Raw genomic sequence first — 14,278 nt, 5'->3', positions numbered from 1 at the left:
GTATAGTGTCACGAGAATTGTCCACCTCATGGTCAACACTACGGGAAGTTTTGTTGTCTATTTTACACTAGTACCAGTAGAAGATCCAGACTGAAATCTCATGATCCGCAACAACGTTCTGAATTTTCTCTTCAGTTTGTGGCATGGCTAGAATTTGATGGCATGTGATCGGGCAATATTCTATGGGGTGACGGGACACATTTTACAAGGTGCAGTGAATACAGAAAACTACGGAATTTTAGGCTACTGTTAAACAGCGTGTTTTGTACGAGGAGTTGTGTGGATTCACAAGCACTTTTACTTCTTTGTAGAGAATACACCCAGAGGGCTGGTCACGTCTACTGTAATGTCTGCAAGCTGTCGAACCTCCTTGTACATGTGATACCTCTTTTGGAAGGACGCAACAGTGTGGAAACCACTGTTTTCATGCAAGATGTGGCAACACCTCATGTCGCTCGGTCAGTGAAAGATCTGGTTAATTCAACCTTCCAGGAACACGTTATCTCTAAAGAATTTCCAGATGCATGGCCTGCAAGATCACCTGATCTGAAGGCCCGTATAGAGGAACACGTTGCTCAGCTCCCCTGGAACTGCTGTGAACAACCTGTGATCACGTCGTTTTCCGGATGCAGCATCTCATCGTTGTCTCCGGTGCTCATATTGAACAACTTGTATAAGTGGTAGTCAACAATAAAATCAACATTGTTTTACCTTTTCTACGCTCAACTCGTTCCTACTCCATTACAAATGAAAATATTTCTATACCTCTTCCTTGCATTCACAGCGCCAGACTGGCACCTAGTGGTCAAAACTGGAACCAACTTTTTTCTAGTGTCAGTCGGTTGTGCATTAACACGTTACAATATCTGCCAAGTTTCGCTTCTATACGAGAATTATAGCAGACACTGGACCTTTGTGAGTAGCTGCAGTTTTGATATAATCAGTCAGTATACATCGTGAGCAGTAACGATATCTCCCTAGAGTTACTTTTACACTTGATGATTTCGCCTCGTTAGAAACGCTGTGCTGAGTGCTAGTAATTCCAGATGCCATACATAATATCCACCCAGTGTTGTATAAGACTTTTTTTTTTTTTTTTGTTCGCTGGGTAATACTGAGGAACTGTGTCGAACATAACATTGAGAAACTGTGTCGAACACCATCCGGAAGGCGGAAGCGCAACATAAAACTTTGTCTAACGTACCTCATAACTTGGCCCTTTTGCAGAGCATGCTGCGAGAGTAAGCACGCGATCTGTGCCTAGCTTACTGGCTGTTGTGAGGGAGTGGAGGGGAAGGGGGGCAGGAGTGACGAGAGGTGTAGCAGAGGAAGCAAGTTCCGTTTTTCTCGCAGCGTAATCGGCATCGCATTCACGGTGCTTACTGCAATGTTAACCGTGTTGTATTCTTCTGCAGATAAGATTGGCAACGGGCAGGAAACTTCCATCTGCAACTTTACTCCCTGAAAAGAGCCAAGTTATATTGTGCATAAAGTACTGCCCTCTGGACCTCATTCCAAAGACAGCGCGCCGAATTCACAAGATCGCTGTTTGTGGAATCTGTAATGATTCTAACTGCAGAGATTTTCGGTCTTCAAAGACGTCATACCCCGTGAGAATGAAACGTTTTCCATAGCTCTACATCAGACTAATGTCAAAGGTATACAGCATCTGTCCAAAAAGCTCCGACACTGATTGTAGTCCAGGCGTATGACCGATGTCAGCGCAGTAACTACGTTGGCAGTTTGAACTAACAACTGTGAACAACAGCATTGACTTATTTGCAGGCAGTGTTAAAAAATGCACGTGGGTTGTAGTGTGTCAGTCGAGCAATTTTTCTCTAAATAAAGTCTCCAATATTCTCCTAAATGTTTTGAAGAAGAGAGAAGTGTGTGCGAAGTTCGTTCGGCATACCTTGATTCCCGCACAAAAAACACGATGCAGGGATGCCTGGAGCGACTTGATTGAAATGAAAAAAACGCGGACAATATTTTTCTGAAAAATGTCATAACGGGTGATAAGACTTGGCGTTATCAATACTAAACAACCACAAGGCCACAAAGTGCAGAATGGGCCACTGATGGTTCGCCGAGACCGAAGAATGTGCGAATGTGACGCACGAGTTGAACATCTCAAAGAAGGATTTTTGTGGCAGTTTCAGATGGTTATTTGGCCGTTCTATGTGTTTCACTCCAGTAAAGGAAGACTATCTAGAACATCTAAGGCATTAAAATCACCTCTTCACTTTTCTTTTTTTTTTTTCTTTTTTTTCTTAGTCCAGTTAAAAACTAGGTGGACTGAAGGGTAGGTCTACAACTATGCACGTCTGTCCGTCGACCCTTCTTGAAAACTGGAATAATTTGTGACTTTTACAGTCCCTTGGGACGCTTTATTGCTGTGGTGACCTACTACAAACTGCTGACAGAATGGGAGCAAGTTCTTCCGCACAATCTATGTAGTATCACTCAGGAACCTCATCAGATCCAGCTGCCTTTCTTGTACCGAGGTACTTTAAAAGTGGTAGTAGTAGCAGTAATAGTTTTATCTAGCAATGGATCGTTCTTACAAGTGTATTGCACATGTCATGATATTGGTTGGCTGGTTGGTTGATTCGGGGGAGTTGACCAAACAACGAGGTCGTCGGTCCTATCGAATTAGAGAAGGAAGTTGACCGTGCCCTTTCAAAGGAACTATCACGACATTTGCCCGAAGCGTTTTAGGAAAATCACGGATAACCTATATCATGATGACCGGACGTGGGTTTGAACAGTCGTCCTCCCGAATACGAGTACAGTGTGCTAACCACTGCGCTACCTCGCTCGGGTGATATTGCAGCTTAATACAAAAACAATGTATACAGCCATTTATATAAGCTCACCGGACAAAAAATTAGTCGCCGCTGGAGAAATCATTACAAAGCTTCAATTAATACCGTGTAATTCAGTCCCCGTAATTGACAACCGCCTGGATTCGGGAAGAAAGTGAGCCCAGAAGATTGTACAGGTACGTCGCATCCAGTTTCAGCCACTCTCTGAGGATCTGATCGAGCAAGTCCACCAAATTCCTGGGACGTTGGTGTCAGCGTTTTACCCACAGATTTTCTATGCGGTGATGTGATTTTTCAGGTTAGTCGAGATGTAGTAGGATGGGGGAGTGTTCTGAAAACCTGTCTCACATTCTTCCAACCCGATAAACTTTGTTGATGTCGTCTTTATGTGCCTGCGTAAGCAACGGCATCTTGCGAAGTTACAAACTCCAAATATTGGTTGCATGCAGTTTTCGACGCAACGTGCTTCCGCTAAAAGATTGTGATGGACATTCATTAACTGCCTGCGGCAGTTTCTGTCACGTTTGAAAACTATTTTGATTCACAAGCCTTGAAACGTATCTCCTGTCGCTCTCGTTCAGGACTTCTTCCGCCGACAGTTCTGTCGAAGTGTTTCTTACTCACGCGTGTTACACCACTGCTTGTATACAGTCCAACGTGAAACACCAGCAAACCTCTTTTTTTTCTATTTCGGTAGCGTTTCCGTCGACATCGAAGTTAACAGCAAATCCAGCAGCTTCACACACTTCATGGTCAAGGGCACGGCCAAACACGAATGTCTCTTTGACACTCTGTCACGTCCTTAGATTAAACCATGTTTACGCAGTGTCCGATTGAAACAAAAAAGTCTCACTTAGATGAAGTGCACATACAGTTGAGCATGTGATTCGATCGCTGCGCGTCAGTAAAGGCTTAACGATTCATCTGCGCGTGCGCACTGAGATGACAAGTTTTTTTGTCCGGTGAGCTTACTTACATGACTAAGTTAACGAGCATGGGAATCATGCTGTAATTTGCTTGCGTGATTTAACGAAATCGCGGAAAACTTAAATCAGTCGATTTTCTATCTTGTGATTATTTATACCAATATTTGTCTCTTAGGTATTCGTATGATGACTGAGCTACAGATACTTACGTACGCCATACGCCGCTGTACAGTACATGACGAAAAGTTCTGTGTGCCATTATCAGTTATTCCCATCCCTGCGTCGCTCTCAATTGGAGCGAGGTAAAAACTGTAGACTATATCCCTCAGGACTTAACCCAGAAAAGGCTGTATTCTAAACAACTACAACAACAAAAGATTTCGTACAAACTTTGCCTGTTTTACACATGACATATTGTACTAATATAGACTTGTGGCTGATTTCATTTGACAGCTACAGGGCATACATAAGGCATAGAGCATAAAAATTAGGGATAAAAGGAAAACCCTCTTTAGATGCCGCAGCTGTGGAGAAATTGGTTTGAGAAATACAACAGAATTGTGTTCTTACAAGAAGACGCACATTTTTGTTTCATTATTATTTTCTGCAAGCACGGGAACAGACCTTCAGTTCTGTTACGGTAAAGGTACACTGTGTTAAAAATACCAGGGTGTGTTGACAGAAGACCTTCGAAACAAAGGTCAGAACATTCTCTGTAAACAGTGCTGCAGAACGTATTTAAAGAACGGTGGCTTAGCTCGAAGAGAACCGACTACCGCCTGCTATTGTGTTGCCATCTCTGAAGTTCCCCAGGACCCCACCTTCCAAGCGGCGGTCACGTGGTATATTTAGCACAGGTTGTGGCAGGGCAGCTAAACCTACTCGCCCATGGTCTCTGCCAACAATGCGTCTTTGTCAGTCAATAGCTAAGATACACTCTCGAGTCACATTAATGTGACCATGATTCAATAGCCTGAATAACCACTTTCTGCAGCGCGGAACGCTGCGAGACGAGTCATTGAGGTCATGGAAGCTAGCGACGGGGATGTGGAGCCATGGCGACTCCAGCTCCGTGGTCAGCTGGACTAGGGTTCTCGGTTGAGGGTCCATGCCGCGAACAGCGTGATCGAAAAGGTCTCACAGATTTTCGACAGAATTTTAATCTGGGAATTTTGGTGGCCACGGAATACGATAAACTCATCTTCGTGCTCTTTGAATCGTGCTCGTACACTGCGGGATGCGTGACGCGCTGAATTGTCCTGCTGGTAGATGCCGTCGTGCCAATGAAAAACAATTGCATGCAGGGGTGTGCGTGGTCCCCAACAATACACCCATACTTGTGTCAATCCAGTGTGCCTTCCATAATGACGAGATCATCCAGGGAACGCCACGAAAGCATTCGCCAGACAAAAATGTTCCCTTCTCCATCCTAGACGCTTTGCTTTCAGACGCTTCATGCTATACACACCAACAGCCATGGAACATAAAACGTGATTCATCTGAAAAGGCCACCTGCCGTCACTCAGTGGATGGCCTGTTGGCGTGCATACTCCAACCTTCTTCGCGGGTAAACATCAGTCAGCATGGCTGCATGAACAGGGCGCATTCTGCACAGCCCCATACGCAGCAATGTTCGCTGAATTGTCTTTGGGACGCGCTTTTGTTAGCCCCTTGGTCCATCTGGACGGTCAGTTGCTCAACAGTTACACGTCTATTCGTCCGTACAACCGTCGTTCAGCCCTGTCACCTATGGCCTGGGGTGCACCACAATTGCGTCAGCGTTTGATTTTAGATGGCGCCAATTTGCCATGCGCGGTATACCTCAACCGCGACGGCACGAGGTTTTCAGACTTAGGCGTTTCGGAAATGCTTCCACCCATGACCCGAAAAATTGGTTCAAATGGCTCTAAGCACTATGGGACTTAACATCGGAGGTCATCAGTCCCTAGACTTAGAACTACTTAAACCTAACTAACCTAAGGACATCGCACACATCCATGCCCAAGGCAGGATTCGAACCTGCGACCGTAGCAGCAGCGCGGTTCCGAACTGAAACGCCCAGAATCGCTCGGCCACAGCGGCCGGCCCATGGCCCGAAAGCTAATGACCATGCCCGTTAGGACGCCAGATAAATCGCTGCATTTGCGCTTTACGACGACTGCATTTTTTCCCCGTTCCCCTGACACTCTATATACATCCTCCACTGCTAGTGCCGGCCAGAGTAGCCGAGCGGTTCTAGGCGCTACAGTCTGGAACCGCACGACCGCTACGGTCGCAGGTTCGAATCCTGCCTCGGGCATCGATGTGTGTGATGTCCTTAGGTTAGTTAGGTTTAAGTAGTTCTAAGTTCTAGGGGACTAATTACCTCAGATGTTAAGTCCTATAGTGCTCAGAGTCATTTTTTCCATTGCTAGTGATTCTACCTGCCGCCTGTAAGTGGTTACTGCACGTTGACGTCGAACATAGCAGGTGGTGACATTACTGTGATTGAACTGTGTAGAAGTCAAGAGCTGGACCAAGTACAGTCTTTTAAGTAAGATCGTGGCCGGGTTAAACAATAGGAAAAATTTGACATCGAACTAAAACACAAGCATACATAATGTATGAAGAAAAGAAAAATGCAATTACAATTAATTATACGCCCAGTCACCGCAGCGTCGATAACTGCTTGGCATCTCCGAGGCAAGCTTGAAACGAAGTTGTCCGCGTATTCAAATGGAAGAGACAGCTGTTTCAAAATGAAGATCTTTTTCCTTGCAACTTCTTTTCGATATAACAACATATATTTTCAATAGAATTAGCGTCAGGCGATTTTGCGGGCTAGTCCAGTATCTGCACATCTTTCTCATTTCTTCTGTCGCTGTAAACCCTTCTGCGGCTTCGGATAATTGTCCTCCTGCAGTAACCAATATTCTCTTTTGTGGATAAACCAACGTTTAGCAGTCAGCATCACACATCTTTGATAAATCTGTAACATCACCTGTGCGTTTAAATTGTCGGTAAACACGTGCAAATCTCAGTCAAGAAGTCAAAGTAAACTAATGCTTTATGGACATTGCATGAAGAACAAATGTACCCTCCAATGGGCTGTGAAAGAACTACTGCGGTATCTTTTACCATCTGTGTGTAATGCTGACCACGCTCTAACTTACCAGACTGTACGCAGAAACTAAAGAAGACTGTGTAGAGAAATCACGTTATTTGCAATGTTGCTTACCAATAAAAAGTTTGTTTTTAAAAACTTGCCATTACTTCTTGAGTTGCCATTGCGTATTATTTCAGGGAATTCTTTATAGCCGTCACTGCTCACTGTCATAACTTAATCATGATCCTCTACTTCCCTGTTCACCTCGGTCAGAAACACCATCTTACCTGCACACCAGTCACTCTCAACCGTAGATCCAAGTATGTTTATCATCTGTATGTCTTCGTACACGGAATGTACTCATTGCCTGTAAAACAACGTTAGTCCGTTAAAATAATTCAAGTTTTCTACGTCCTGACATGAGTATCTTAATGACCTTCAGAGGATGTAAACAAACAATTACGAGTGGTCTGTGGATTCACAGACTATGTAATGCGATATACAGTTCGCAGCTGATGTTCACCTTGAGTCTCCTATCGCTACTGCCCTGTCTTGTTTACTTTCCATCTCAAAATATCTGAAAATTGGTGAACTAAAAAAATTTAAATTTATTTAATATTCGCTACAAACCTCAAACTACTGTGATCAGAATAATACGATGTCTTTGGTAAAAACACCAGATGAGCTTATCTTCCGACTAATCCATATCTAATTATCATGGTATTTTCTTTTGCCTATAATCAGTAATGTCTCTAGAATTGATCTGAACAATCAGCGCATCTACGATTGTTGTTGGTTGTGTTGATCTACCATCATGTCATCATGCCGGACCTTACTGATTCCAGAGAGGACAAGTTCTTCATGCCCACTTAGAGATGCCAAGGTGTTAAAATAAAGGGGGGATGGTGTTATCTACACCGAGTAGAGACGCCAGTGAAGCCTGTCCGCCATCTTGGGGAGCCTTAGAAGACTGTTCCTCCTTTAAAGTCTTGTGTTAAACTTACCCTTCTACCTTTAATGCATTGACTTGACAGTCAGTTATGAGTAGAAGCTTTGAAGCAACGTACTTCCGTGGATGAATACTCATCATGAGACACTTTCAAGCTTAATTCTTGATCGCTAATTGTCACACTTCGCACATGGTGTACATCGCGGCAAGAAAGGCCAACGTTTTACTCCTGTTTTAAGTGATATCGAAGTGCAGCACTGCAATACGAACACTTTACCAAGACTCACCAATATGGTGGAGGCAGGCTTCACTATTTTGGCGTATGGGCGTCTCCCTATACTCTAACCATCGTAAAAGGTACTATTAAAATCAGTCTTCATCACAAATTTATTTATTCTGGTAACCGATTTAGACCACGCCTGTGGTCATCTTCAGACCAAAATGCTTTATGAGGAGGAGGTTCCTTCTGGTGGCAAATCAGAGCAGTGATTTTGGTCTGAAGATGACCACAAACGTGGTCGAAACCTGTTACCAGAATAAATAAATTTGTGATCAAGACTGATTTTAATAGTAACTATTAGTAATAGCATGGATCACTGTCTGCTTCCACGATGTATTCAAAAGTAATCTAACCTTCGTGGTTGATGCAGATATATTGGCAAAATCTTGGCAGTTTTTACTGGAATATGCTCTCTGAAAATTTGAAGGTAGCAGGGATAAAATGCACGGAGCACAGTGTTATCTACAACTTACACAGTAACCATGTCAGTTCAAAAAGTCGAAGAACATGAAACGGAGACAGTCGAAAAGTAAAGTCAATTTCTTAAAAAGAAACTTTCAGTTAGGAAAGCAACATAGCGAGTAACATAATTTATCTACATAATCTCCTTGAACCTCTATGCATCTCTTGACCTTTTTCTTCGCCATCGGTGTACAAAGGCACAACGACTGCAGAGACCTTGGATATTGTAGGTTTAGCAGCTCTGCCACAAGAGGCGTGAAGTGCCACGTGACTGCTGCCATGCAGATCGGTAAGCTAAAAAGTACAAAAAATGCAATATAAACGGCCGGAAAGCCAGCGAAAGTCGGTTCTGTTCGAGCAGCCATGTAGTCAGCTACACTGCGCTGTGACAGCTGCTTCTCACTGCCACCGACGTTGTACTCTGTTTACGACAGGGCCCCGTTCTGTTGGGCTCTGCCGAACACGTCGTCTCGCTCTACTCTACTGCCACAGCAGGACCTCATCAGCAGCGCTGCACTACAGGTTATCATACGTTAACATTTTTCTGTGTGAAACTTCGAAGTTTGACAGGTGGAGACGAGGTACTGGCGGAAGCAAAGTTGTGAGGACGGGGCGTGAGTCGTGCTCGGGTAGCTCAGTGGTAGAGCACTTGCCCGCCAAAGGCAAAGGCCCCGAGTTCGAGTCTCTGTCCGGCACACAGTTTTAATCTACCAGTAAGTTTCACATCAGCGCACACTCCGCTGGAGAGTGAAAATCTCATTCTGGATTTTTCTGTGTGTCTGTGGTGCAGTGGCCTAGGTTATGAGGAGCGCTAGTGGAACTTTTTCGCGTCAGATCAAGTGTATCTCGACATACCACTAATCGTGCGGCCCCTCCCGTCAGAAGTTCGAGTCCTCCCTCGGGCACGAGTGTGAGTGTTGTCCTTAGCGTTAAGTTAGTTTAAGTAGTGTGTAAGTCTAAGGACCGATTACCACAGCAGTTTGGTCCCTTAGGAATTCACACACATTTGAACATTTTTGAACATCAAGTGTATTTGATTGCACCCTTTAGTAGACTGTGAACTTCTGGAACTTCAAGTGTCAGTTACTTCTGCTTTGTATACTTTGCTAAGGACTTTATTTTCGTATACAAGAATCTAGTGATTTAGATTGTATTTACGTTTAATGACCAGTACATAATGTAATTGTAAAATTGCTTAGTTATCGCTGTAGATCACACGATTTTTAAAAAGAAACTATTCATTGGGAAAAGTACATTGCAAATAACATCATTTCTCTATATAGTTTCCTTCAAAATCTGTGTAGTTGCTCCACCAATTGAGCTACACAGAGTGTCCCAGAAATGTTGCGACAAACTTCGAGGAGCTGTAGGGGGTGTCTTCAGGAACAAATCAAGGACAGAACCCCGGATCCGGTAACGTCATCCGACGACGCTACAGAGCGTTGAAGTTATAGGAGCCGACCCCTGTCGCTAGGCCACCCCTTAGGCAGCGAGTGTGACTCTGTACGCTCACGGATCGTAGGCGGAATGTCTCTCTTTGTTGTTTGTTATCCCTGGCACTGTGCCAACGGCCTTGCCGCAGTGGTAACACCGGTTCCCGTCAGATCGCCGAAGTTAAGCGCTGTCGGGCTGGCCTAGCACTTGGATGAGTGACCATCCGGTCTGCCGAGCGCTGTTGGCAAGCGGGGTGCGCTCAGCCCTTGTGAGGCAAACTGAGGAGCTACTTGACTGAGAAGTAGCGGCTCTGCTCTCGGAAACTGACATACGGCCGGGAGCACGATGTGCTGACCACATGCCCCTCCGTATCCGCATCCAGTGACTCCTGTGGGCTAAGGATGACACGGCGGCCGGTCGGTACCTTTGGGCTTTCATGTCCTGTTCGGGAGGAGTTTAGTTTTTAGACAGGCATTGACTCCTAGGAATGCGATGCTCTGTTGTGTTAATAGATGATGCTTTTGGATACAGGCTTCTATTTACAGTTCATTTTTCTCCTGTATACCGAAATATACTGGAGATTTTAAAGGGTTCTAGGAGAAAGATAAACTGCAGATGGTAACCCATGTCCGAAACCGTCACCCACCAAGTCAATAGAGCATCGCATTCATAAGAGACTAGCCCCCTCTACGCAGCAGCTAGCCCCATTTTTTCCACTGGCGATCGTGACAATCAATCACGATCACTGAAAAACAAACAAACTTGCGAGACGTCCTTCCTGTTGTCAGTCAGCGTACAAAGTCGCAATTACTGCCGAAGGGGTGGCCTAGTGGGCAGTGGCCGGCGCCTGCAGCGTCGCTGGATGACGTTACCGGACACGGGTTCCTGTCTTCCATTTGTTCCTCAAGATACCTTTCGCAACCCCTCGAAGGTTGTCGTAACAGTCGGCCGGAGTGGCCGTGCGGTTCTAGGCGCTACAGTTTGGAACCGCGCGACCGCTACGGTCGCAGGTTCGAATCCTGCCTCGGGCGTGGATGTGTGTGATGTCCTTAGGTTAGTTAGGTTTAAGTAGTTCTAAGTTCTAGGGGACTAATGACCACAGCAGTTAAGTCCCATAGTGCTCAGAGCCATTTGAACAATTTTTTTTTTTTTTTTGCCGCAACAACTGGTACACTTTGTATATTTCCCAACGATAGAGACGCCCTGAATGTGATTTCGACTTTTGCAAAGGGTGTCGTTTGTGTTTGGCCGTCATTCGGCATAGTTCCTAACGAGTACAAATTAATTCTGTCCTGCAAGAAGCTTTCTGGCGTGCACCGCCTCCACAACTTCATCATCCGATGACAATTTTGATTCATTAAGCTGCTGTTTTTCATCAGATCGAAACGTCGAAAATCAGTTATAGCTGTTCAGGACTGTACGCTGAGTGCTCAGGCAGCTCAGAACCTAGATTCTGGATGTACTGGATTCCATTCCCCTTTGCATAAAGGCGAGCTTCTCATTAGTAAATCACATCTCCCATTTTTGTTTTGATCATGGGTTTCATATCTCGTAGTGCCTCAGGGTAGGTATCACTGTTCATTATTTGACATTTAGGAGGGTAATAAATCAGTAACGAATACACTCCTGGAAATGGAAAAAAGAACACATTGACACCGGTGTGTCAGACCCACCATACTTGCTCCGGACACTGCGAGAGGGCTGTACAAGCAATGATCACACGCACGGCACAGCGGACACACCAGGAACCGCGGTGTTGGCCGTCGAATGCCGCTAGCTGCGCAGCATTTGTGCACCGCCGCCGTCAGTGTCAGCCAGTTTCCCGTGGCATACGGAGCTCCATCGCAGTCTTTAACACTGGTAGCATGCCGCGACAGCGTGGACGTGAACCGTATGTGCAGTTGACGGACTTTGAGCGAGGGCGTATAGTGGGCATGCGGGAGGCCGGGTGCACGTACCGCCGAATTGCTCAACACGTGGGGCGTGAGGTCTCCACAGTACATCGATGTTGTCGCCAGTGGTCGGCGGAAGGTGCAGGTGCCCGTCGACCTGGGACCGGACCGCAGCGACGCACGGATGCACGCCAAGACCGTAGGATCCTACGCAGTGCCGTAGGGGACCGCACCGCCACTTCCCAGCAAATTAGGGACACTGCTGCTCCTGGGGTATCGGCGAGGACCATTCGCAACCGTCTCCATGAAGCTGGGCTACGGTCCCGCACACCGTTAGGCCGTCTTCCGCTCACGCCCCAACATCGTGCAGCCCGCCTCCAGTGGTGTCGCGACAGGCGTGAATGGAGGGACGAATGGAGACGTGTCGTCTTCAGCGATGAGAGTCGCTTCTGCCTTGGTGCCAATGATGGTCGTATGCGAGTTTGGCGCCGTGCATTTGAGCGCCACAATCAGGACTGCATACGACCGAGGCACACAGGGCCAACACCCGGCATCATGGTGTGGGGAGCGATCTCCTACACTGGCCGTACACCACTGGTGATCGTCGAGGGGACACTGAATAGTGCACGGTACATCCAAACCGTCATCGAACCCATCGTTCTACCATTCCTAGACCGGCAAGGGAACTTGCTGTTCCAACAGGACAATGCACGTCCGCATGTATCCCGTGCCACCCAACGTGCTCTAGAAGGTGTAAGTCAACTACCCTGGCCAGCAAGATCTCCGGATCTGTCCCCCATTGAGCATGTTTGGGACTGGATGAAGCGTCGTCTCACGCGGTCTGCACGTCCAGCACGAACGCTGGTCCAACTGAGGCGCCAGGTGGAAATGGCATGGCAAGCCGTTCCACAGGACTACATCCAGCATCTCTACGATCGTCTCCATGGGAGAATAGCAGCCTGCATTGCTGCGAAAGGTGGATATACACTGTGCTAGTGCCGACATTGTGCATGCTCTGTTGCCTGTGTCTATGTGCCTGTGGTTCTGTCAGTGTGATCATGTAATGTATCTGACCCCAGGAATGTGTCAATAAAGTTTCCCCTTCTTGGGACAATGAATTCACGGTGTTCTTATTTCAATTTCCAGGAGTGTATTTCATATCCCAAAATACTCCTCACTTGAACTCTGTTATAGAAGCTTGGCTTCTGAACTTTGTTGCTGTAGGCGAGGACTTTTGTTTCCACATAGTATTCCGAGTATTCCGCCGCTTCCTTTGTGATTCGAAGTGATGGACCTACATCTCATCAACGATTACTATGCAGATGACAAAGTTCTCATATTCCTTTTAGAAACCCCTTAAATGTGATTTCGACATTTCCAGACGTTCCTGTTTGTGTTTGTCAGTTGACGTGGTACCAAATGAGCACAAAATTTGCGATAGTTTAGAGATACATGGACGATTTCAAATATTGAACCATAGCTGATGTTCAGCTCGTGCGTAAAATCATCATTTCTGGCGTGCTCATAACTGCAAATCATTCGCTCAACTGTATCGATCTTCCCGTCCGTTTTCAGAGTGAATGGCCAACTTGAAAGTGCCTCGCCAAAGATACAGATAAACTTTTAAAGCAATCTTCCCACTCGTAATTTTTTTCGTTCACTGAGACAGGTACTGCTTTCTGCGAATTATCTCCGCGACATCAATCCTTTCAGAATACAGAACACGAAATAAACTCCTCACCTCTTTCTTTCTGCGGGCCGCGCGGGATTAGCCGAGCGGTCTTAGGCGCTGCAGTCATGGACTGTGTGGCTGGTCCCGGCGGAGGTTCGAGTCCTCCCTCGGGCATGGGTGTGTGTGTTTGTCCTTAGGATAATTTAGGTTAAGTAGTGTGTAAGCTTAGGGACTGATGACCTTAGCAGTTAAGGCCCATAAGATTTCACACACATTTGAACATTTTTTTGTTGCTGCATATGGACGACTGTATACTGAACCAATAAAGGGAAAGCACAAGAACAAATCTGAGTTTAGGGCATGTCATCGTTGAGTCACTAGCTGTCAACTTATAGAAAACGGCAGCATGTCGCAAAATAACTGATTTATTACGTGGAATGACGATAGAGGCAAGTCATATGGGTCATAGCATATCGGAGATTACACAAGCATTCCAGTTTCCGAGGTCAACTGTATCTAGGATCCAGCTTCATTACTGCAGAATAAATGTTTCAACATTTATGAAATACCGTAAAGCGAACAGACGTCACGTCGATTCCACAGAGCCACACGGGGCAGGCAATGGTTAATTCTGAGTCACATCGCCATCGATTTTAATGTGGTGCATGAGTAACCATTTCTAGCAGGACTACAGGAGACAAATGCACCACATATGCTTCAGCAATCAACGCCGACTCGTTGACACCTCGACAC

The 14,278-nt window shown here is 45.9% G+C and overlaps 1 protein-coding gene and 1 pseudogene across 1 annotated transcript in view; one reads left to right on the top strand and one right to left on the bottom strand.

Annotated features, from left to right (window-relative positions):
* The window catches only part of LOC126190817 (adenylate kinase isoenzyme 5), a 526,350-nt gene that overhangs the window by 265,718 nt on the left and 246,354 nt on the right, over window positions 1-14,278 (bottom strand). The window lies entirely within an intron of this gene.
* LOC126089835 (5S ribosomal RNA) lies at window positions 10,091-10,208 on the top strand (annotated as a pseudogene).

Source organism: Schistocerca cancellata, chromosome 6 (genome assembly GCF_023864275.1).
Source record: "Schistocerca cancellata isolate TAMUIC-IGC-003103 chromosome 6, iqSchCanc2.1, whole genome shotgun sequence".
NCBI classification, from domain to species: Eukaryota; Metazoa; Arthropoda; class Insecta; order Orthoptera; family Acrididae; genus Schistocerca; species Schistocerca cancellata.
Note: the sequence above shows the minus strand (reverse complement) of the source record. Positions and strands in the feature narration are given on the sequence as shown.